Source organism: Monodelphis domestica, chromosome 8, assembly GCF_027887165.1.
Source record: "Monodelphis domestica isolate mMonDom1 chromosome 8, mMonDom1.pri, whole genome shotgun sequence".
NCBI lineage: Eukaryota > Metazoa > Chordata > Mammalia > Didelphimorphia > Didelphidae > Monodelphis > Monodelphis domestica.
The window spans coordinates 228,592,398-228,616,835 of NC_077234.1; the positions used below are offsets into that span (position 1 = coordinate 228,592,398).

The following is a 24,438-nucleotide window of genomic DNA, read 5'->3' on the forward strand; positions in this document are numbered from 1 at the left end:
CAACAGTGCTATGGCTGGATCAAAGGGCAGACAGTCTTATAGCACCCTTTGGGCATAGTTCCAAATTGCATCCAGAATTGATGGATCAATTTACAACTCCATCAGCAATGCTTTAATGTCCCTATTTTGAGAGGCAGCTCATTTGGGCCAGTTATTAAACTTTCATTGTGAGCTTTACACTCCAGACATCAGCAAATGCTACAAGTAAGAATTTGATTCATTGTTTTGTTGATTGCCCAGTCTTTAAGAAAATGATAGAGAAAATATTAATGATGTTGATCAAACTTAAAAGCATGACCTGCTTCTTGTTGTTAAATATTTACCAGCATGCCACTGGTTAAAAAGCTTTATTTTTCTCAGTAATAATAATAACCTTCACTTGCACAGTGTTTATCATTTAAGGAAAAGAGCCTGGATCAGTGATTTCATGGGTATAAGGAAACTTTCAGGTGAGGAAACCTCTTCTACTAAGTCACATCTGCATCTTTTCTGCAATTTTATAGTTTTGGAGAATTTCCTAGACTTCTAAGAGATTAAGTGACCTGCCTATACACAGCCAGTATCTTTCACCTCTCTAGTTGGCTACATCAAATTTCTTTTATAGTTATTATGATCACAGACTAACACATTTTTAACCTCATTTAGCTTATATTAGTGCTTAAACTTGATCTTGAGGTATGCATTTTAAAAGCTTGAAATAAGATTGTACAATTAAAATAGAGTAGAGCCTCAAATGTGGCTTTTGCTAATGCCCCAAAGAGCATGGTTTCAGAAATTCTGGTTGTGATGTATTTGGCACCAGCTGCATCTTACTTTGTGTTGAAATTTCTAAGGAATGTTATTGTTCTCTCTTCTCTCTCTTCTTGGTCATTGTTGTTTTTCCTCTCCCACAACAGTTGAATTTGCTTTTTCCGCCAATTGTTTCTGCTCACTTTTTAAAAAACTCTTTCATTGAAATCCTCTCTTATTTTCAGATACCTTTTCCTGCCCTTTAAGTTTATTATTGTATTTTTTTTTGCATTTTTGCAGGCTCCCATATTATGATGTGATATAGTAAAAAAGAAAGAGAATTTTAATTTGCCAGTAATCAAAGGTACATTTAATATCCAATGTGATAAAAGTGTACTTTAATGATGAAGAATTAAAGAATATCTATCATAATCTTTTTGACTCCATGCCAAACTGAGTAAGTGATTGAAACAAATTGAACATTACCTAATGAAATTTATATGGACTATAAAAATCTAAAGATGTAAAAAAGACATTAATACTATCTTTTAGAAATTAAAAAGCCCTCTTTCTTCCTTTACAACTTAACTTTTTTTTTCACCAAGAACAATATTTGGAAACAATGAATAAAGAAAAACACTAATAAAACACTATGTAAAAGTAGAATATGTTTTTTGAGCACTTTAAGCAACAAGGAAGCACTTCTTTAATACTGAATTTGTTAAGATTCATACATTTCTATTGATGATTGGAAATGTAAGATACCATAAAATTAAGACTGAGAAACACTGTATTGTCAAGGAAGCATAAGACAGACATATCTTATTTTGTTTGTAATGGTCTCTCCACACCCTCCCCACAATTAAGATTGTGAGCTCCTTAAAGACAGAGACTGTTCTTGCTCTGTTCTTCCTCTTTTTGTATCCTCATTGACTAGCACAGTGTCTAGCACATCGTAGGTGCTTAATAAATGGACTTGACCTTTTAAAAAATAATTTCTAGAAATGATGAATATTTTAAGATTTTGGGACAGATGCCTAAGGGAGCATATCTCTAATAAGCCTAACTTTAGTATATTCTTCCCTCCTAGGAATATTAGCATCTTCTACAATCCTTAGACAATTTTCTTTGTGAGTTCCTACCTGAAAGCACAGGTAAATGAGGAAATAAGCCCATTGAAGGCCCTGGATCAGTAAATATCCATTATTATCCTCTCCCTCACAACAGAGAACTAGGGGACTCCCAGGACATATTATTGGCAGACTTCATCAAAATTTCTCGTAGAATAGTTTTGCTTTATTTTTTCCTTGTCACAAGGATTAAATCTGGAGGGATGGGGAGGGAAATGATGAGAATGTAAAGAAAAAAGGTATCAATAATATAATAAGAATGGAATTTTTCTTTAAATTTAAAAGTGTTAGAGACATAATTATGTCTCAAAGCAAACAGCTAATTGGAACTTTTTTCTTTTAGGATTTGTATCATGTCCTCATGGGATCTGGGCTGCGGTTTCTCATTGCTAATGAGCAAATCCTTTCTTTAACATTTTCAATTAGGATAGTGGATCTAAAATATGGTTCTGTAGGCTCTCAGGTAGTAGGTCATAACCTTTTTTTTTATGTGTCATGAAACCCATTGGCAATTTGAGAAGGCTATGGTCTTCTTAGGATGATGTTTTTATGTTCATAAAATAAAATACGTAGGATTATAATGGAAGCTATTATTTTGAAAGCTCATTTTTAAAGAAAACTGTATGGATCCAGGAGGCATACCCTTGCTCTAAAGTGTTTACAAAAGAATGTGTGTGCTGGTCTACTGGGGCAGATCTGAGCCTGCTTTAGAACTGGACTCTTATTGGCCAGTCTCTTCATTACATATGTATGATTAGAGCAAAGAATCCAGATTACCTGGGGCAAATCATTCAAAGTACCTGGGATTCCCTTTCCTCTTTGGTAAAATGCAGTTTGGTCTGCTACAATTTTTTCAAGCTAGAGGGGATTTTCTACCTCCTGCTTTGCATCTGCTATTCTTCCTAAATGTTTCTGCTCCCTGGGGCAAATTTCTTTCAACTAGATATAAGAAAGAACCATCTTATGTTCTCACTTTAAAAATTACTCAGTGGATAAAGAGCCAGGTCTGGAGATGGGAGGTCCTGATTTCAAATGGGACCTCAGACACTTTCTAGCTATGTGACACTGGGCAAGTCACAACCCCAGTTTGCCTAGTCCAATACTCTTCTGCCTTGGAGCTGATACTTAGTTTGGATTCTAAGACAGAAGGCAAGGATTTTCGAAAACCACATTTTAAGTTTTCCTTAGGATATTTTTGTATTGCCTTCATTTCCAACAGCTCTCTTCTCTCCCCCCTACTCTGTGAGCCAACCCTTATAATAGCCTCCCCCCATAAAAAAGAATAAAGAAAAAGAAAAGCCAGCACTGACGACTTAGGCAGTGTTCTAGTCCCTGTCTCCCTCTTCTCCTGGGGCAAGAGAGTGAAGTACATTTAAAGAAACCTCTTTATGGACAAGGTTGGTCCTTATAATTGCACAACGTTTGGTTTTGTCTTATTATAGAGCAGGACTAGTCAGGAACTTTCATGTACTGCAATTTAAGCCATGCCTCAATTGACAGGCAGATTCTATGTTTATAATGAATAACTTTCTAACAATTGAAGTTGTCTCTTAAGTGGAATAGAAAACCGTAATGTTCCTTAGTAGATGCTTGTTGCTTTGAAAGTATGTGTTTTAATTTGACAAGTGCTCTTATTGTCCTGGCTTTGCTTTTATAGATGAGGCTACAAACATGTGAAATGACTTGTCCAGGATCATATATAGCTAGCAAAGTGTCTGAGGCAGGATTGGAGCCTAGTCCTTGATTCCAGCTCGAGCACTCTCCGTGGTGCCACCTAGTTATTACTTTTCTGTATCCGTACCAGGTCCCTCTTCCTGGAATGTGAGCTTTTTGAAGGCAGACTGCTTTTTTATTTTCAGGACTTGGCTTCATCAGTGTTGAATTGAATTTACAATATGTTGTAAATACAACTCGGGGAAAATAAATGCTTTAAAGTTATTCGAAAAAAAAAATCTTCTAGGACAAGCAGGACTCATTCAATACTTTCTTGGACTTTGGGGGGGGGTAAATATGAAATCTCTAAGGAGCTTGTGTGTGTGTGTGTGTGTGTGTGTGTGTGTGTGTGTGTGTGTGTGTGTGCTGTATTGCAGGTTTCTCAGCTCTCAGCACAGAAGCTGGGAGGGTTGGTTTCGTAAACGGGACGTGTAGCTCCCCAGCCTCAGCAGCCACAAACTGGCTTGATTTCAACAGTCCTGCAGGCCTTGGCATTCACCATTAGCCACATTGTAGCAGAAAAAGTGAAGGAAGCCATTATAATTTTTGGAACATTGGAATGTGCCACTGAAAATTGAGATAACTGTTTTCTTCTCAACCGGCATATTAAAAACAAGACAAAAATCCCAGATTGCTCCCCATTTCCCATATTGATTTTATTTTCCTATAGTACATGAAGTAGAATATATTTTAAATACTATGCAGGGGAGGGAGTTGATCAAATCAACCCGTCTCTACTACATAAGATTAAGGATCCAATGTATTTTTCTTCCCAAAAGTGAAATTCAAAAGTACAAAATTGAAACCATTTAAAGACATCATTTACTACAGATCCCCTTGACCAGCATATATTTCAAAAGTCAATATTTGTACATTTTCCTACCATTTGCATTTAAAATTTATCAGTATTCTTGTTTGCAATCTCAGCAATTTTTTTGCCTAAACATTCCTATGTCAAGGCTGGGCCAGGATGGATGAGGGTGTGGTGCGGAGGCTTCTTGAACTGCCACTGACCCCAAGTTGTCTCTGCTGCTTTACTGTTCTTGCTTTTCCCCATTTGAGGAACTAAAATGATAAGAGGACATAGAAGAGATAAACTCTTCATTATAATGAAGAAATATGACTTGGGGGCATTAGGGAACCAATTTCAGTTATGATTGGTAATTAATGAAAAGAATCAAACGAGATCATATTTGTAAAGTACTTACTTAGCACAGCACCTGGCACACTGTGGTTGCTAAATAAATGCTTGTTCCCTTCTGAGGCCAGACTTGAACTCAAGACGAGTCTTCCTGACTCTAGGTCAGGTGGTTTCTAGCCTTTGCATCACCTCCCTGCCCCCTCTAGTCACTATAGCATGCTATTTTTGGCAATATAGACCCAAAAAGAAAAATAAAAGGTCTTTATCCTTTAGGAGCTTATATTCTATTATGGGGAAAAATTAAATGGCATTTAGGTAAGTTATAAACATGTACAAAGTAAATAAAAATCATTAGTGAGAGAATGGACACGAGTACCTACCTGGGTAGGTTAAGAAAGGTTTCTGGCTGGCGGTTGCACTTGTGCTGAGTTTTGAAGTGGGAGATGCAGTGTTGCATTCAGAGAATTCCAATGTAGAATGGGAGATGAACCATGATATATGGTAAATTGGAGGAGAAGGAGGAGGTGGAGGAGGAAAGACAGACAGACAGAGGATGGGACTGTGGGAGGAAAAAACAGTTTGAGGCACATGGTTTTTTTGTTTATTTGTTTTTTTAATCTAGAAAGACAAGTAAGGTGGGAAGGAAGGGTACTGTAGAGAAAGAGAGACAAGGCAGAGCATGTCACAGGCTGATAGAATTGGGGAGGAACTGGATTAATAATGAATGTAAGGACCAGCCCTGTTTTAATATTGAATAATTCTTGCCTCTAGGCCAGTGCTCCACCCCAAACTCACCCTCTCTTATATCCAAAGGAATGTATAAGGTGTACTTACTGATCTTGTTTCTAATGCCCCTAGCTTTCTTTAGTTCCTTAAATATTAATTTGATAGTCAAACAAGCTATATTATTTATTTATCAACTTTTTTAATGCAAAAAATTTATTAGTATAAAAATTTATTCTAAACCCTTAACCTGACCTCTTCCTACGTTTTCAATCTTCTAACATCTTCCCTCCCTGTATTCTACCATTTTCTAATTTTGGCCTCTTTTTTTGTTTCTGGTAGATTTTCCATCTCCTGATTTTGCATTTTCATGTGAGGCATCTCTCCATGGCTGGAATTCTTTCCCTTTTCTGCCTCCTGGCTTCCTTGAGATCTCCACTAAAATCCCACTTTCTGCAAGAAGCCTTTCCTGATTCCACTTAACTCTAATGTCTTTCCTCTCAGATTACCTCCCATTTATCCTTTGTATATCTTGTTAGAACTCAGGTGTTTGCTTTAGATTGTGAGCACCTTGAAGGCAGAAATATTTTGCCTGTCTTAGTATCCTAAGTGCTTAGCATAATGCCTGATACATTTAGTGAACTCTTAATAAATGCTCATTGACTTGATGGAAAACATTTAAAATGTCCTCACTCCTGGAGTGATTGCTGCCCAGGAGCTGCCTTTGGTTACCTGAGTTTGTGGGTAAGTGTGGTCCTCTCTTCAGGTTATTAGAAGGAACTTGGGGAAAATATTTCTGTGGTCAGGAGGTTTTGAGAGAAATTCCTCCCTTCATATACTTTTTCAGAATTTTACTGCCTTTGTGCTCCATCTCTGGCACAATTCTGCCTATTTTGGCCCACAGCTTGGGTTTCAAATTCCTCAATGGATAATTGTATATATATATATATATATACATATATATTTAATCCATTAAATTTTTATTTATATCTTGTTTTTACCTTGTCTCAGCTCTCCCACATATCTTTCCTCCCTCTCATCTGAGACAGCCATACCATAAACCAAAAGAATTATTTTTTAAAGAAAGAAGAAAGGAAAGAGGAAAAAGTCATCAAAACTGATCAATATTTATTTTTTAAAAATCTGACAACATATGCATCTTTCCATATCTGTGGACCCTGGTGTCCCTTCCTACAAAGAGAGAATTTTTTCTTTTTTGTATAAACCATTACCTTCTGTCTTTCTATCAACTCTAAGACAGAAGGGGGCAAAAGACAAGGACTAGATAATCAGGGTCAAAATATTTGTCCAGTTAGAAAGTATCTGAGGTAAAATTTGAACCTAGGTCCTCTGAACTCTAGACCTGGCACTCTATTCACTCTGCTGCCTAGTTACCCTGGAAGTTGTTTTTTCATATCTCTTCTTTGGGACCAAATTTGTTCCTTGTAATTTTGCAACATTCACTTTGATTGTCGTTGTTACTTAGTACATTTTTAACATCAACCCCAAAGTCTCAGATTACATAACTGAAGGAAAGAAACATCAGAAACTTTTGTACAACAGAAAAAACATATTGCTAAATCATCTTTTTCATTATTAGTATTTACAAATATTCCAAGAGAGAAGAACTGATAGAACCTGTTTAACATTCAAAACATGTCCTAACTATTGAAATGTGTTCCACTTGGAGTTACCTTACAATTGCAGAATATATGCATTTTCACTTACCAAAGCTTTTTTTGTTTTTAAATACCTAGAGCTTGAGCTGGGAGATGTAGTGGAGAAAGGGAGGAATGGAATGTACAGAAAACAAATGTTTTTGCCAGTTTCACACCTATCTATTAGAAGGTGGCTGAAATTCTCATTTATTCAGTCAATAAGCATTTCCTTAGTATCTACTATGTGCAAAGCATTATTCAGGGGAGACTTGAAGATAAATAATACATGACATGTATGTAATCCACAATCTAGGAAGGTGGATAAAAGAGTTCCTTGCATACAACTTTAGTAAAAAATAGGAAATTAGGGAATAGAAAATGTACAAATAGGGGCAGAAAGGATTGAGAAAAGGGGAAATCACTTAAGAATGGCTTAATTAAAAAAATTAAGAAAAGTCTATGGAAGACAATATTTTAGATGGGCTTGAAGAATGAGTAGTATTTATACAATTGGAATTATTGGAATGAGAGAGAAGAAAAAGAAAGCATTCCAGATTTGGGGAATGTCATGAATTGAAGCATAGAGGTGAGGGAGCATCACATGGATTCAGTTGAGTTTGATACATTTTACTACAATAAATGGAAAAATGATGTTAGGAAATAAAATTAGGCATAAAATAATGTCATATATATATATATATATATATATATATATATAAATTTAGGATTGGATGGGACCTTTGATGTCAACTGTACAATACTGATTTTACAAATGAAGAAATAGGCTCAGAGAGGTTATTTATATGCTTGTAGTGGCATACACTATCATATATCCACATAGTGGATTTCAATCCAAAGTCCTCTCATGCCAAATGCAAAACTCTCCATTATACAACTATCTCTGATAGGTTCAAGCAGAATCCAAAAGAGTAAGAGTTGCGCTCATCATTTTGGATAACGCAGTAGCTAATCAAGATAGAATACAGAGACAAACAAACAAACTAAATTTTGGTTAAAGACCACATAGATTGGTTTTTGTTTTGTTTTATTTTTTTAACCTGGATCAGTGACTTCTTATGTTCCTGCTGATGTACATATATATATACATGTAATGTACACTCTAGTATACCAGGGCAGAATGGAAAGAGTGCTGGATTTAAAACAAGAGGACCTGGGTTTGACTCCCAAGTTCTATTTACTTTACTCCCTATGTAACCTTGGATAAGTCACTTAATCTCTCTGGGTCTTAGTTTCCTCATCTGTAAAATGAGAGGATTGGTCAGCTTGGCCTTCCATCTCTAAATCTGTGATACTATATACTTTTTCATATGGTTTAGGAATAAGAACTGGAAGAGACTTGAGAGAATAGTTAGTCCAACTCTCAATTTTTATGGGAAAGAAAACTGAGATTCAAAGATATGAATTCCCTTTCCTAAAATCACATGGCTACATAGTGCTGGAATCTGGTTGTGAAACTAGATACCCTGACCTGTGCCCAGTTCTTTGACAGTTAACTCTACTATACCACTATCGGCTGAGACCAGGAGCATTTTGCCCATCTGTCCAAGGTGAGAAGTAGTAAAGATCAAAGCCTTATTTAAAACTACTGAGAAATCCCACAGGGCAGGTATGTGGTAGTGAGCCTGGAGCTAGGGAGACTTGTCTTCCTGAATTCAGATCAGGCCCCAGACACTTACTAGTAGTGTGATCCCTGGCAAATTACTTAACCCTGTTTGCCTCAGTTTCTTCATCTGTAAAATAAACTGGAAGAGGGAAATGGCAAACCACTTGTCTCTGGCAAGAAAACCCCAAAAGGGTCACAAAGAGTTGGACATGACTGAAAAAAAAAAAACTGTACAACAAGAAAGAAATCTCATATGTTAAATACAGATTTAGAAATGCCATTTAAAAAATAATGCTTTCCTTGCTAAAAAGATAACGTGATATAACATGAACAAAACCACTCAAATTTTTATGTGTAATACAGCCAAAAATAAAACAGACTCATTTTTCTAACTTCCTTGGAGTTTCTATCACTGGGCTGACACTTATTGTTTAAGCTGCTAGTTAGGCAGTTGTCACATTTTGCCTTCTGGTGTTAATTATCTTTTTATATGTTCATGGCTTGTTTTTCTCAATTGGATTATAAAATTCCATGAGAGTAGGAACACTGGCATATACTTACTCATATTCTCACAGTCTTAACACAGTGCTTTGCATAGAAAAGGAACTCAATAAATATTTATCAATGGGTTCTGGATCCCCTCTCCATTCTTTTTTTTTTTTTTAAGATTTTGTGTGAGTTGACCTTTGGTACATAAATTAATTTTCATCTTGCAGACAAAGAATTAGCATTGTTAGAAAGAAGACTCATTCATTTTTCATGGCCAGAAGTGACTATGTCTCTAATCTTTTTCTATTAGTTTTACCCAGCCACTTGTTTTGAAACTTTAAAAACACTCTTGCAAGAGATGTGAATTCTGTTCAGATTTCCTTTGCAGAAACAGGAAGCAAAGAGGCCTCTCCCAGATTGTAGTGATGTTGAAAAAGAGGTGTGGTAAGCTTTTAAGAGCATGTCTAATTCCAGATCATTCTCCTTTATTTGAAGGAGCAAGATGCTAAGGATTGGGAAATAATTGTTTTGGTGCTGTTACTGAATTACTTTTACTTCTTAGAGTTCAGTTAATTTTACACCTTTCTCCCATCCTCATTAAAGTTGTCTTTTAATCTCCAGGACAGGAGTCTTCACTTTTCTTGGGTCATGAACTCTTTGGTAATCTAGTGAAGCCAAGGTGAACCCTTTATAAGAATAATGGTTTAAATAAAAGGAAGGAAAACCTAAATTTCAGTTAGATGTTAGTGAAAATAAAGATCTCTGGGCTCTTCAGACTCTAGGTTAAGAATGCCTACTCTAGGACAATCTCCTGTCTTCCTCAAAGAATCAAACACCCAAATCATTTTTCTGTTCCTTCTAATTGTATTCCTATTATGACTTCAGTATCTGAGTTGATGACCCTTATAACACATGGACTTCATAGCTTCTATGTCTCTTCAATTCCTGTTACCTTCATCTGTACTCTACAGACTGCACGCTACCCTTCAGATCTAAACACACTTTCATCTGCACCTCTCTCCAAGATCTTTAGAACTCTGAAATTCTCTTTGTTCACCAGTCTTCTGCCCTTAAACCTCTCCCTCTTCCCTTTTGGATTGAACCTGATCTTTATTCTCATTTTGACCTCCAAGGCTTCTACTGTTTTCCAGTCTCTCATTCCTCTTCTGGTTTTTCTTGCTTCCCTGAACTCCTTAGCCAACTGCTTCAAGGTCAAGTTCACTATTATCATTCTAGTCATCTACTCAACTTTCTAGGATTTCCTTCCTGCAATCCACCTCCCACCCCCACTCTGCTCTCCATCAGATGCCTTTTATTTGACTACTTCTGGGCTGGCAGGGGTTACTGAAGAGAATTGTATAATTGTTGATTGGATCAGATTTATAGTGTATTAATACTCATTCAGCTCTCACTGATGCTTAACTTTCCCCTCAGCATTCTTTCCAGTAGTTTTATAAATGCTTTTTATTTCCATGAAGTTTCCAAATCTTTTGGTCAGGGTCAAATGATATATATTTCCTCAATTTTTCTCCTCTTGACCTAAGCACTTCAGTTTGCTGTGTTTTCACCCATTCTCTCCTTCCTCTCCATCTCAGAAGAAGATTTGGTGTGATAGAAACAGGACTGGTTCTAGAGTCAGAAAGCCAGGATTCATGTCCTTAAACTTACATTTGCCTGTTTCATGTTCAACAAATCAGTTAATCTACTTGGACTTCAGTTTCCTCATCTGTGAAATGAAGAGCTTGGACTAGAGGTTTCCGAGGTCCCTTCTACCCCTAGATCTATGATTCTGTGATCCTGCTTGCCAAGACTAATCCTTCCACACTGCCTTTAGCGCCAAATATATACTCTGCCCTCCAGGACCAATAAATAGCCCCTTAATGTCAGACATCTTCGTCTTCTATTCAATTTATTAACATGATCAGTTCTTCCCCCTAGTTGAGTTGATAGTCTCACCTTCTTGATACTATTCTCACTGTTGTTCAGTCATTTCAGTCATATCTGATCCTTCATGACCCCATTTGGGGTTTTATTGGCAAAGGTACTGGAGTACTTTGCCAATTCCTTCTCCAGCTTATTTTACAGATGAGAAAATAGAGGCAAATGGGTTTAAGTGACTTCCCACAGTCACAAGCTAGATTTGATCTCATCAAAATGAGTCTTCCCAACTCCAGGCCTGGCATTCTGTTGTTCAATACATCCCATTCTCAGTCTATCCTTCTACACAATAACATGATTTCCTCATTAGCCACTTCTGAATTCTTCTTAGTCATTCTGCTGAAACTAATTCTTCAAAGGTTATCTCTGACCATCAGGCTTTGCTCCGTCTTTATTCTTTTTTACTTTTATATCAGTTTCTATCGTGAACTACTTCTCTTTGACATCGTTCTCTGTGTTCTTTATAGGCGCTTCATCTTTCTGTCCCCTCAGTGTTGTTGTTTCACTGTCTTCCTTTTTCTTTCTAGACTGCTTCCCTTGATGATATCAACTACTCCACATTGTCAACTATTGCTTTTTAGATGATAATTGCTTTTATGAAGCTGTTATTCTTTTGCATATCCTCTCTCTCTCCTCTCCCACCACCATTCCCTTTTTCTCCTTCTTTATTTCTCCCTAGGCCCCCAGCTTTAACCTTTAGTTGGTGTTTCTGTGGCTCCTTTCTTTCAAATAAGTTTTTTTTCATTTCACAAAAATGTTTTTTTCCCTATCCCTCCGAGTTGAACTAAAGAGAAAAAAGAGAAAGAATCCCTTTTAACAAATATGCATTCTCAGGATAATAAATCCCACATTGGCTGTGTCCAAAAATGAATGTCTCTTGCTGTATTTCACGTCCATCATCAACTCCTTGTCATGACTTAAGGTGATTTCAAGACATCTTCAGAATGTTCTCCCATTAATTGAAATGAAAAATCTCTAAAACCAAATTTATTAACCTTTCCCTTACAACCTGCTTATTTTTCTGACATAACAATATCAGCCAATGACACCACCCAATTCAAGTGCTATATAAATGTGAATTTTTACTGTTGTTATTACTGGTTTTTGTCTTAATTCTCTTAACCTTCTCATATACATTCTGGCATCTAATCTTGTTGATTTTATCTTTGTAACATCTCTTGTCTCTACTTTGGCTTCTCTATTCTTATTGCTATCACCCTAATAGGGCTATTCTAATATGTATCTGGGCTGTTCTGTTGGCCACTACCTCTTCTTTCTTCCCTCACTAATCTATCCTTTATGTGGGGAAAAGTTCTTAACTTCTCACGTGTGTTGTGGGCCCCTTTGACCATCTAGGAAAGCCAATGGGCCCCTTCTCAGGATAATGTTCTTAAATGCATAGGTTGGGCAGCTAGGTGGTACAGTGGTTAGAGAGCTAAACCTGGAGTCAGCAAGATGTAAGTTCAAGTTTGGTTTCAGATGTTTACTAGCTTCACAGGCCTGACTAAGTCTTCATTTCTCTCAGCCTCAGTTTCCTAAACTATAAAATAGGAATAATAATCCCATCTATCTTCCATGGTGGTTAAAAGGATAAAATGAGATGATTTTAATAAAAAAGCACTTTCATTTAATGCCATAGAAATGCTACATATTATGATGACTGAAACATAAGCATTAAAATACTTTTAAAAAACTTACGTTCCCAGTTCCTTAGTTTAGCACCCCTATTTTATACTGTTGCCAGACTAATTTTCATTATGTTATACATCAGGTCATGTCATGAAAAAATTAACTAAAAAAACCTAAAAAACATTGTAAAGTATTTCACTATTTCTTTGCAAGTAAAATTCTAATACTTTTTAATAGGCATTCAAAGCCTTCCGTCATCTGGTGCTGGCTTTAAAAGCAATATTCACTTCATGTATTATTGCCAAATTGTACTTATCTGTTCCCAGAAAAGCCCCTCCTCTACTTATCTGCCTATATTTTAATTTGTGCTTTTTCTTTAACTTGAAATAAAATGATCTCCTTCTGTTCATTTAATTCCTCTATGTTTTTTAAATCCCATTTTATAGCACCTGTTTTCCTGATTTTCCCACTTTTCCTCCATCCCCAGTCTGCAAAGATCTTCTTTAACCTCCCCACACCATGTCACATTGTTCGGTGCTTCTTTAGGTGTGCTTCACATTTAATTAAAATTTGATAATTCAGGCTATTTGTTCTCTTCCCTTTGCTGGTTTGTAAGCTCAATGAAGGCAAGTTCCAAGACATATTTGTTGAACTGAATTATAGAGCAATCTAGAAATGCTCTTTCTCAGTTCTAAATGTGCCTGTATATACCAGTGATCTCTTCTGTTTCCTTTTAACATGTGCTTCTAACCTACTGTGTGACAACTATTAAAGCTGTATCTAAAAGAGATTCTTCTTGTAGTAAAATGCTGGGCTTTAGGGCATCTATTTTGGTATTTCAGACGCCTTTTGGACTGACTTCTGAATTCTTGGCTGTGATCCTTTTTTTTTTCTTCTGTAAGTCTGGACCTTTGCATAAGTGGGGCATTTATTTATAATCATGTGTAAGGGATTTAAAAAAGTTTTAAAAGGAGCTCATTAAATATAGGCTTCCCTTCACTTTCTCTCCCCAGTCACTTAACCTTTTTCACCTTGTTTTTTCAATTGTAAAAGGGGCAGGCAACAATCATACCTTCACCAAGGTTGCTGTTGTAAGAAAATAACATAGTTCAGCAAACCTTACAATACATATGCCAGCTATTATTAATCCATGGAGAATTAAGGTTTTTAGCTAGATAACTGGTTAACTCTGGTCTCCTGTTTCAAAATGATTAAGAAAAAAAGAGACTTTTTGCTTTAATAACCAACTAGTTACTTCATTGATTATCTATTTTACCCCAGTAATGATCAATACTGGAATATATAATTTGAGGATGTATTCTGTTTTTCTGTTAAAAAAATTCCCAAAGGTTAAAAGCACAAGAGAATTTGTGCCTTTGCCAAAAGTCATAGAGAAAAAATTTTGTAATTCATGTGGCAACCAACTCAAGGACTGTTAGTAATGTCTAGGCTATCCTGACTAATTGTAAACATGCTGTGTCTGTAATCTGTGTGCCAGCTGCCACAAATTAGTTTAGATTTTTGATATTTAAGTGGAATTCCAGAAAAATAAAGTTATTTTTGCTTTTTCTCTATTAACATCTCATAAGTTATATAACAAGATATATTGATGGAAAGTAAGGAACTATAAACTGAATTGTTACTTTACATTCTTTTAATAGTCAGCTGCAATCCCATTTTAATGATCTTTTAAGTGGTGATGTAGCCAAACTTCTAAAAATATGGAAATCAGTTAATTGCAGTGGATAAGAGTGGTAAAAGTTTATTGTGTAAACTTTTTATTTGTTTATATTAAAACACGATTGCTGATTTTTGCAAAGAGTAACCAGGAAGAGAGTCTTGCTGGAGAAAAGAAATGTTACTATTCCTTTCTGCTATGACTGCATTTGGCTGGAATAGAAGAAAATTTTAAGAATATTTTGACATGTTTTTCAAAATATTGTGTTGGTGATTTTTGCATCTCAGAAAATACACTGTTATTTCCTTGGCAATATATACTTACTCATTAGAGGACAATGCAAAATAGTAGGGTTGAAGTTAGCTCAGGGTGATGATTGACCAGGTTGTGCTATTGAGTGTTTTGCACATTAATGAGCTGACTGGCATTACTCAATGTATAAATTGTTGCCCTTGGAATAGGGACAATCAAAGGGTCACTGCCCCTTGCCTTCAAGCAACTTAAAATCTAGATAGCAATCACTTACAAATTAAGTATAAAACTAAGTGATAATGCCAGGTAAGCTGTGATGTGGAAAGTATTGAATGAGTGGGTCAGAAGTATTCCAGGGGCTTGAAGGTGAGGATTATTACAATGGGATGGAGAATGAAGGCTTCAGGACAGAATCCTAGCCTAGAACTGAGAACTTTAGAGATCATCCAGTTCAACTCTGTTTTTTAAAAAAATTTAATTAAAAATCAAAATCTGTTCAAGTTTGGCACTATAGTATCTGGAGCCCAAGAGGTTAGGTGAATTGTCGGGTAGCTCACATTTATTGGTCAGGACTTGACCCTATACTAGCCTGTGATTTTTTTTTTTTTACACTGTATTACTTGAGCTTGGCTTTGAAGAAATGATAGAATCTGGGTTTGGCCAGCTACAAGGGAAAGGTAATTCCAGGCAAAGAAATAAGTGTGTGAGCCAAACTTTGGTTGATAGTGGCTGCAGCAGCACTCCTTCCAGCAAAAGTGGACTGACTACTAGGTTTTTACTAGATTTTTAGGGATTTTTGCATCCTATAGACTAAGGAATTTGAGGGTTTTTTTTTTCTAGAGGCAATGGGGAGTTGTTGGGTTTTTGAGTAGGGAGTTAACTAGGTATATACTTTAGAAGCTCTTAAAAATAATTGGATGAGAGAAGGAATTGGAGAGAGGGGAACCAATCGGGAAGCACATCTAAGGCAAGCTGATCTGGTTCCTAGTCCAATGCTCTTAATTTTTGCATTGGTTTCTCAGCCTTTTCCAGTAAAAATGCTCCTTTTTAATGCTCCTTTATCTTCTGTCTTAGTATTATTTCTTAGATGGAAGAGTGGCAAAGGCTAGACAATTGGGGTTAAATGACTCACGCAGGGTCACAAAGATACTAACTGATTTCTGGAAGGTCAGATTTGAATCCAAGATGACCTCCTGACTCCAGACCTGTTACTCTATCTACTGCGCTACCTACCTGCCTCTAAAAACTACCTTTTAAAATCAAAACATTTCATATAACTCCCCTTTTCATCTTGCAGTTTCACTTGTACTACAATTTGGTTGTCTTCAAAAGAAGATCAGAATGATGCTGCTTGTTGAATGTCTTTGGCTCTGCCAACTCAGCAATAACTTCATTCTTCCAAAGGGGCACCAGTCAAGTGATTGGAAACTGTTCGTCTGCATTATACTTCTACTAGTCTAGGACTTCTGAGTTATGTAGAAGTGACCTTGTAGGAGACATTGATGTAACTACATTAACAAATGTGGCACAGTCGAATGTAATGGACTTCTCTATTCGCAGCAATGCAATGATCCAGGACAATTCACAGGATCTTAGGAGAAAGAACACTATCCACATCCAGAGAAAGAACTGTGGGAGCAGAAAACAGAAGGAAAACAACTGCTTGATCACATGGTTTTATGGGGATATGATTAGGGACTTTTATTGTAAATGATTACTCTATTGCATATATTAATAATATGAAAATAGGTTTCAAACAATGATACATATGTAACCCAGGGGAATTGTTCATTGGTTGGGGGAGGGGGGAAGAAGGAGGGAGGGGAAGAACATGAATCATGTAACCATGGAAAAATACCCTAAATTAATTAAGTAATTAAAAAACAAGGCATAAGAGTTGGAGCTCTGATTTGTAGAAGACTATCTTTTAGAGCAGTCTAGTACCTTCTCTACAATTTATAATTTAAAAAGAGTTGCCTAGAGCACTCTGAGGCTGTGTCTTGATCTGGCTCATCAAGCCAAATTGCATCAGAGGTAAGCTTTGAACTCAGGTCTTCCTAGCACTGAGGATGACTCTGACCTCTACACTGATTCATTCACAATAAATAGCAAAGCAGGCCATTGGACCAGGATATGGGGAAGATAGAATTGGACATTTTATTGATATATTTTGGATGAGATTTCATTTTTGTACAATTTTCCACAAAATATGTGATGGTCTGAGTTGACATTTATATTTTTAACATCTACCTTTCTTCTTAGAATCAATATTATATATTGGTATCAAGGCAAAAGCATGTTAAGGGCTAGGCAATGGAGATCAAGTGACTTTCCCAGAATCATGCAACTAGGAAGTGTCCGAAGCCAGGTTGGATCCCAGAATTTCCCATCTCTAGACCTGACTCTCAATCTACTCAACCACCTATTGGCCCCACCTCAGCTTATATTTTCTTTACACTTTTTTTTTAGATTGTTGAGATGGGTGTTGGATAGAGTATGTATGGTGGTAACATTGCTAAAGTTACTGGCCATTATGGGAGTAAGCTGATGACTATTATTAGCAAGTTCAAACCTTTTGAAATAACTATATAATTTGAGAAGAGTTAGAAACAAACATATTCAGACTCAAGAAAATGAGGAAATTATTCAGATCTGTTCAGTTTGGGAAGGTTTGTGGAAGAGTCAGCCTTTAGCTTCTTAAACAATGAACAGAAAGCATGAAACAAAACAATCTTACAGGCATTTGTGTGGAAGAACATCTCCTGTCATCAGATACTGTAGACTTGATTTGCTTTTGCTTTGGAAATGGAATAGAAACTGAAATTTTCAGTGTAAGTAATAATGAGTGAGCTCATGTTTTAGACTTTTGTTTCTTCAAGTAAATGCTGGGCTTCTTCAAGGAAAACCTTAGCAAGGAAAGACTATTATTAACATTAATAACATTCGACTTTTACCAATGTCTCTAGTAATAAATCTCCCTTTGATAAAGTTAATGTCGCAGTGGTTTGTACAGTGGAGAAGTAATGTCACCCACCTACACTTTCCTTTATGGTATTAAAACTTCATTTTGACACTTGTGTAATTTAGTTTGGTAGAGTTAGCATATGCCCCACATAAGAAATAATTAGGAAGGGCTTGTTTCAAATAGCAACCAGAAAAGCAAACAGAGTTATTCTGAATGCCATTATTGAGACTAGTGCCAACATCTTTCCATAGGATCACAGATTTAAAACTAGAAGTTAACAGTACATCATTCTCTGCATTCAAATGCCTATCTAGGAAATAGTTGGCATCCAATAGCTAAGTAATAATGAATTCAGTCCAAATAGAACTTAAATTTTAAGTCTAATTTCAGAGGCGAGGCAGGGTGCAGTGCTTTAGGGCTAGTATATGTTCAGGGAATATTTGCCGATTTGATTTTGGTTTAATATTTGAACTCAAATCTTGCACTTAAGTAACAACCAACTGGAATCAGTAAGTGCTTATTATGTGCGAGGTACAAGGGATACAAAGATGGTCGGTACCTTCAATGAGCTTGTATTCGATAATGAAACTATACTTAGTATCTATTACTCTTGAAATTAATATATGTAACTACATTCAACATGTAGTTATCAAGGTCCTATTAAGTGCAAGCATGCATAGGATTATAGACATACATAGAAGAGGCTTTAGCAATAATCACATTCAACACTCTTATTTTACAGATGAGGAAACTGAACTCCAGCCAGGTTAAGTGATATGCTCAGGGTCACACAACTAGTATGTCTCTGATGTGCAAATTTGAACTCTGACTTCTGACAAGAACTCCATCTCTTTTATATAATATCTTGATGCCTATATATAATGACTTAAATGACTTAAAAGCTGCAGCTTCTAAATTTTTTTAATAGAAAAAGTATTTTAAAATGAAGCTCTAGGAAGGTCTTTTAGAGGCATCTATATTGTTAATGTGGATTCTTGTGTAATTGTTTCATAAGAATCCTAGAAATTATAATTGTAGTATTATTCCTATCACATGTCAAGTTCTTTACTTTTTTTTTAAAGCTTGTTGGCCTCGATGGTAAGCCTTCCGAAATTGTTAGGCACTTACTTACCATCAGTAGCTTGATCAGAGCCCCTCAATGAAGACTGCCTAGGCATAAAGGACGTGCAATATGTGTTGGGTGAGAAGAGTATCTATCCATATTGATAAAATGTCAAAATTGAAATTTTGAAGTAATTTAGTGACGTGTACATTTTAGGGGCCTTTACTGATATTTCTTGAGGGTCAGTGGCACTTAATTTAAAAAAGTAAAAATAGTTCACCACTCTAGGGTTAAGGAATAGGCTGTTTTTTTCTCTATGTAGCTAGTTTAAAATGATGAAAAGAATGAATATTTATCATCTTTGGCTCTTCCTCATCTACCATTATGTGACTAGTTTTCTTAATGAGTTTGAATATGATACTAATGGTAGAGTCACATAGTTTCTACAGGATGAATAATATTTATTAAAGGACATTTTATTTCATCTTCCAAAGAATTTCTTTCATTTTAAGTGTATATATTTTTGGAGTATGGGGCAGTGGTGGGGAGAAAGTTGGGTAAGAAACTAATATTTTCTATTTTTCTTACATATGCTTTTGTTTGTGATAACAAAAATAGATTTCTGATATAAATGATGCTAAAATTAAAGGTTTGCCTGTCAATTCATTTGGCAAATGTTTGTTCTTGTGGTCTTTAGAGTTCCATTCAGTGATTCTTAACTTTTTGAAGTTGTACTTATCTGTCACTGTTTGATTCTATGATCTCCATTTCTCCTAATCCTAATTTCTATCAAGTATTGTCTCACAATTAGTAAACTTTTATATTTAGAATATTGAGAGATAGGACTAAATCCCAGGTTAGAGGTTAGATACATTTATGTATTAAGGTTTTACTTAAAGGGACTTTATTTAAGAAGTATCAAATGAGCTAGTTATCTAGTAAAACCGAAGGATAACAGGAAGATCCCTTAGTATTACAAAGATAACCACAAAATATTTTTTTTCTTTAAATAATATTTTATTTGATCATTTCCAAGTATTATTCATTAGAGACAAAGATCATTTTCTTTTCCTTTCCCCCCCTCCCATAGCCGATGCGTGATTCCACTGGGTATCACATGTGTTCTTGATTCGAACCCATTTCCATGTTGTTAGTATTTGCTTTAGAGTGTTCATTCAGAGTCTCTCCTCTGACCTGTCCCCTCAACCGCTGTAGTCAGGCAGTTGCTTTTTCCTTGGTGTTTCTACTCCCACAGTTTGTCCTCTGGATGTGGATCCTGTGCTCTCTCATAGATCCCTCCAAGCTGTTCAGGATCACGGCATTGCCACTAATGAAGAAGTCCATTACGTTCGATTATACCACAGTGTATCAGTCTCTGTGTACAATGTTCTCCTGGTTCTGCTCCTCTCACTCTGTATCACTTCCTGGAGGTTGTTCCAGTTCACATGGGATTCCTCCACTTTATTATTCCTTTTAGCACAATAGTACTCCATCACCAACATATACCACAATTTGTTCAGCCATTCCCTAATTGAAGGGCATCCCCTCATTTTCCAATTTTTGGCCACCACAAAGAGCGCAGCTATGAATATTCTTGTACAAGTCTTTTTCCTTATAATCTCTTTGGGGTACAAACCCAGCAGTGCTATGGCTGGATCAAATGCAGACAGTCTTTTAGCATCCTTTGGGCATAGTTCCAAATTGCCCTCCAGAATGGTTGGATCAGTTCACAACTCCACCAGCAATGAATTAATGTCCCCACTTTGCCACATCCCCTCCAGCATTCATTACTTCCAATAGCTGTTATGTTAGCCAATCTGCTAGGTGTGAGGTGATACCTCAGAGTTGTTTTGATTTGCATCTCTCTGATTATAAGAGATTTAGAACACTTCTTCATGTGCTTATTAATAGTTTTGATTTTTTTACCCACAAAATATTATAAGGATTAGAGTAAGGCTTCCTTCCACCTTGTTAGAGACATCTTCACTAGAGGACTTTATGAAGGACTTTACCTCTTTGCATCTTTTGCTATATATTATTCACTTTCTAGACACTTTATTTGTTTGGCTTCTTTGATAGTGTGTTCCCCTAATTCTCCTACCTGTCTGACCTATTCTTTTCTTTCTCTTTTGTTAGATTATCATCCATCTCCTACTCCCTAACTATGTGGTTATGGCCCTGGATTCTCTTTGGACTCTCTTCTCTTTCTGCCCTTGCTTTCTTAGAACTTTCACTAGTTCCTGTGAGTTCAAGTTATCTGTATGTAGATTACTCTATAAGTATACATGCAACCTTAATCTGTCACTTGAATTTCAATCATGTCACCAGCCTCTTTACTATCTCCTGGCAATCCTGTAGAGACATCTGTCTGAAAGAGAATTATCTTAAATTTTTTTTTAATTCTGAATTTAACAGACACCATATAAAATAAACATTTTCTCTGAAATAGGACGTGTTTTCTCTATAGCTTTCTTTTAAATTATATAATATATTCAACATGCAGCTTTCAAAATTATTCTGATGGTTTTACATTCCTTTTGGCCTCTTCCAAACTAGAATTTTTTTTTTAAACCCTTACCTTCCTTCTTGGAGTCAATACTGTGTATTGGCTCCAAGGCAGAAGAGTGGTAAGGGCTAGGCAATGGGGGTCAAGTGACTTGCCCAGGGTCACACAGCTAGGAAGTGGCTGAGGCCGGATTTGAACCTAGGACCTCCCGTCTCTAGGCCTGGTTCTCAATCCACTGAGCTACTCAGCTGCCCCCCCAAACTAGAATTTTTTTACTCCTAAATTTGCCACTTTTACAAATTTCCCAATTCTTTGGAAGGTGTCCTTTTCCTTTTAGTCATCCAGATTCTAGCCATCAATGACTTTTTCCTTCTCCTTACCTGCATTAGTTGTCAGGCACTGTTGATCTTACCTCTAGAGCATTTTTTCTTTTCTCCATTCACATAGACACCACTGTAATTCCAGTGCTCTTTATGACTCACCCAAAGCACTGTTACAATCTCTTAATTGGTTCCTTGCTTCTAGGCTTTGCTCTCTCCAAACCATCTTCCACATGGCTGATTCCTCAATTAATTTTTCAAAACCCTGGGAAGAATAGGTCTGGCTATGTAACTCTACTGCTCAAAAACTTTCAGTGTCTTCCAGTTGCCTACATGGTAACATAATGTTACCTTTGCTAAACATTTAAGGCTCTCCAAAATCTAGTTCGTAGCTCTTTCCACTCCAATTTCATATTAATTCTCAGCATTTCAGCTAGATTGTTTTACTAGCTGTATCCTGCAGACATGGTAATCTATTTCTTGCCTCCATGGATTACTCAAGACATTCTTCATGGCTAGAATGCAATCCTTCTTCATTTTCATGTCTCAGAATTCTTGTCTTCCTTTAAGGCCCAGCTATAGTATCAATTTCTCCATGCAATGTTTCTGGATCCCTTTAGTGACCTCTTCCCCTTAAGTTATCTTGATCTGTACTTAATTTGTGTGTATATATATTATTATTATATTTTTTTTTTCTGTTCCCAGTTTGGCAGCAAGGTGGTGCTTGATGGAGGGCTTGATGGAGTCAAAAAGTCCTCTGTTCAGATTTGTCCTCGGGCACTTACTAGCTGTATGACCCTGGATAAGGACACTTAACTTCTGTCTGGTTCAGAATAATAGCAGCTACCTCCAATGCTTATTTTAAGGATCAAATGAGATAATATTTGGTAAAGTACTTTGCACAGTTCCTGGCACTTAGTAGGTGCTTGATAAATGCTTTTTCCTTCCCTTATTTCCCTTACCCCCATAGAATACAATTTCCTTCTTGACAGAAACCTTTTTTTTTTCCAAAAAAATGTTTACTTTGTGGCCCAAGGACTGTGCAAAAATAAGTACTAATAGATTGAGTTAAATTATGAAATGTTTCACTTTCAAGAAAGCATAGATAGATTATAATCTATACTTTGGAGAGAATGTCTATCATGAATCCACTGAAGTGATTCACTTGTTAATAATAATATTAACAATGATGATGGTATGATCATTAATTCAATTATATAATACTTTAAAGTTTACAAAATGCTTTCCTCACAGCAGTCCTGTGAGGTTGTCATTGTAAGTACAATTATTTGCATTTTACAGGTGTGGAAGTTGAGTGTCATAGAAATTAAGCAGCTTATGCACTATTACTCAGCTAGTAAATACTGTAATAGAAGCAAGTAGTATAGAAGTAAGAATATTGGGATGTGAACACAGATGTCTTCTTAATCTCAAATCCGGAGCTCTTTCCACATTGCCTCGCTTCTATTTATTTAAGAATTAAATTAATTTAGTTTGGAGAATTTTTTAATTTCTGAAATCTGCTCTTCCCTCCATTGAATAATTTGGTATCATAATAGAACCCAGTTACCAAACCATTTTGGGGGCTCATGTTTTAGCTTCCTATACAGGTCACACTGTGAGAACCAAACTGACTATCTTGTGACAGAAGTTCTTTGGTGACTAGTCGTAACTCCAGGACACTTCTATGTTTGTGGCAATAAGGCTTATTCCTCCTTTTCTCCACATGGATGTGGGATTAGCTGTTGTACTAAGCTATGTAAAAGGATGCTTCCTAGTGGGCTTCTCTTGGCTGAATACATTTTGTGAACACCAACTCCATTTTTTTTTTGGTGGGGGAGCAAAAAACTGTTGTGCTGTTTTCCTGAAACTTGGTTTTGAGGAGTTCCACTCTTTAGCTCTCCTCTCAACCCAGAAAGTCCCTAATCTTTCCTCCAATCAGAAATCACATTATCTAATCCTACACACCATTTGGTGTCCTGTTTATTGTTTTCTTTTAATATGTAGAAATAAGTGCAAAATCTGCCTTCAGTGTCCTTGTGCCTGCTAAGGGGCCCTGGACCTGGTTTGTTATGCATGTTTTGCTAATGACTTTGCTAGTGAAGTTTGGGCTTTGCTTGCTTAGCCATTACAAATCCTCTCTCAACACCACTCACATACATTATAGCTCATATTGTTAGATATAGGAGCTTTTTCATAGGATGGGTTATGTTTGAGGTAAAGGATGACCTAGTAAAATTTTGGTTGACATGGCACTGTTTATTCTTCAACATACTTTTATGCAGGTTAACTAAGGGATGGCTGGTTAAATTTGGAAGACGATAGGCATTATTGGTTCTATTCACTTGAGTTGCTAAAAATTCCCTGTAATTCAAATAGAAAGGTGTTATTTAAAGAAGTCACATGAGATGTAGGAATAAAGGGGGTTGACTTAGTATGAGTTATAGCTCAAAAAGATATGTGTATTTAGTAGAAGATTTTTGGCTCTTTGAAGTGTGAAATGCTTAGTCAATTTAAATTGCCCAGTTGTTTTGTAACTGCTACCTAATACAGTGCCCAAGTAGCCAACACATGGTAGGTGCTTTTAAAAATGCTTGATTGATGGTACTTTTTTGTTTGGGGATTTCTGGATTGGTTTGTGAAATCTCACCATATTTAATGTTTGGCTTCATGAGGTTTTATGGTTAACATTAAAAACAAGTACATGGATTTTATGTGGATTTAAACTGCTGAGAAGCGGGTTGGTACAGTGGAACAAACATTCTCTTTAGAGTCGGACCTTGGGCAAGTTATATAACCTGTCTGGGCCTCAGTATCCTTATATATAAAATGAGGATGGGTTGGACAAGGTATCTTTCAAGGTCCCTTCCAACACCAAAT

The 24,438-nt window shown here is 36.3% G+C and overlaps 1 protein-coding gene across 1 annotated transcript in view; it reads left to right on the plus strand.

The window, feature by feature from the left end:
- WWC3 (WWC family member 3) overlaps positions 1–24,438 on the plus strand; it is a 208,851-nt gene that overhangs the window by 60,077 nt on the left and 124,336 nt on the right. The window lies entirely within an intron of this gene.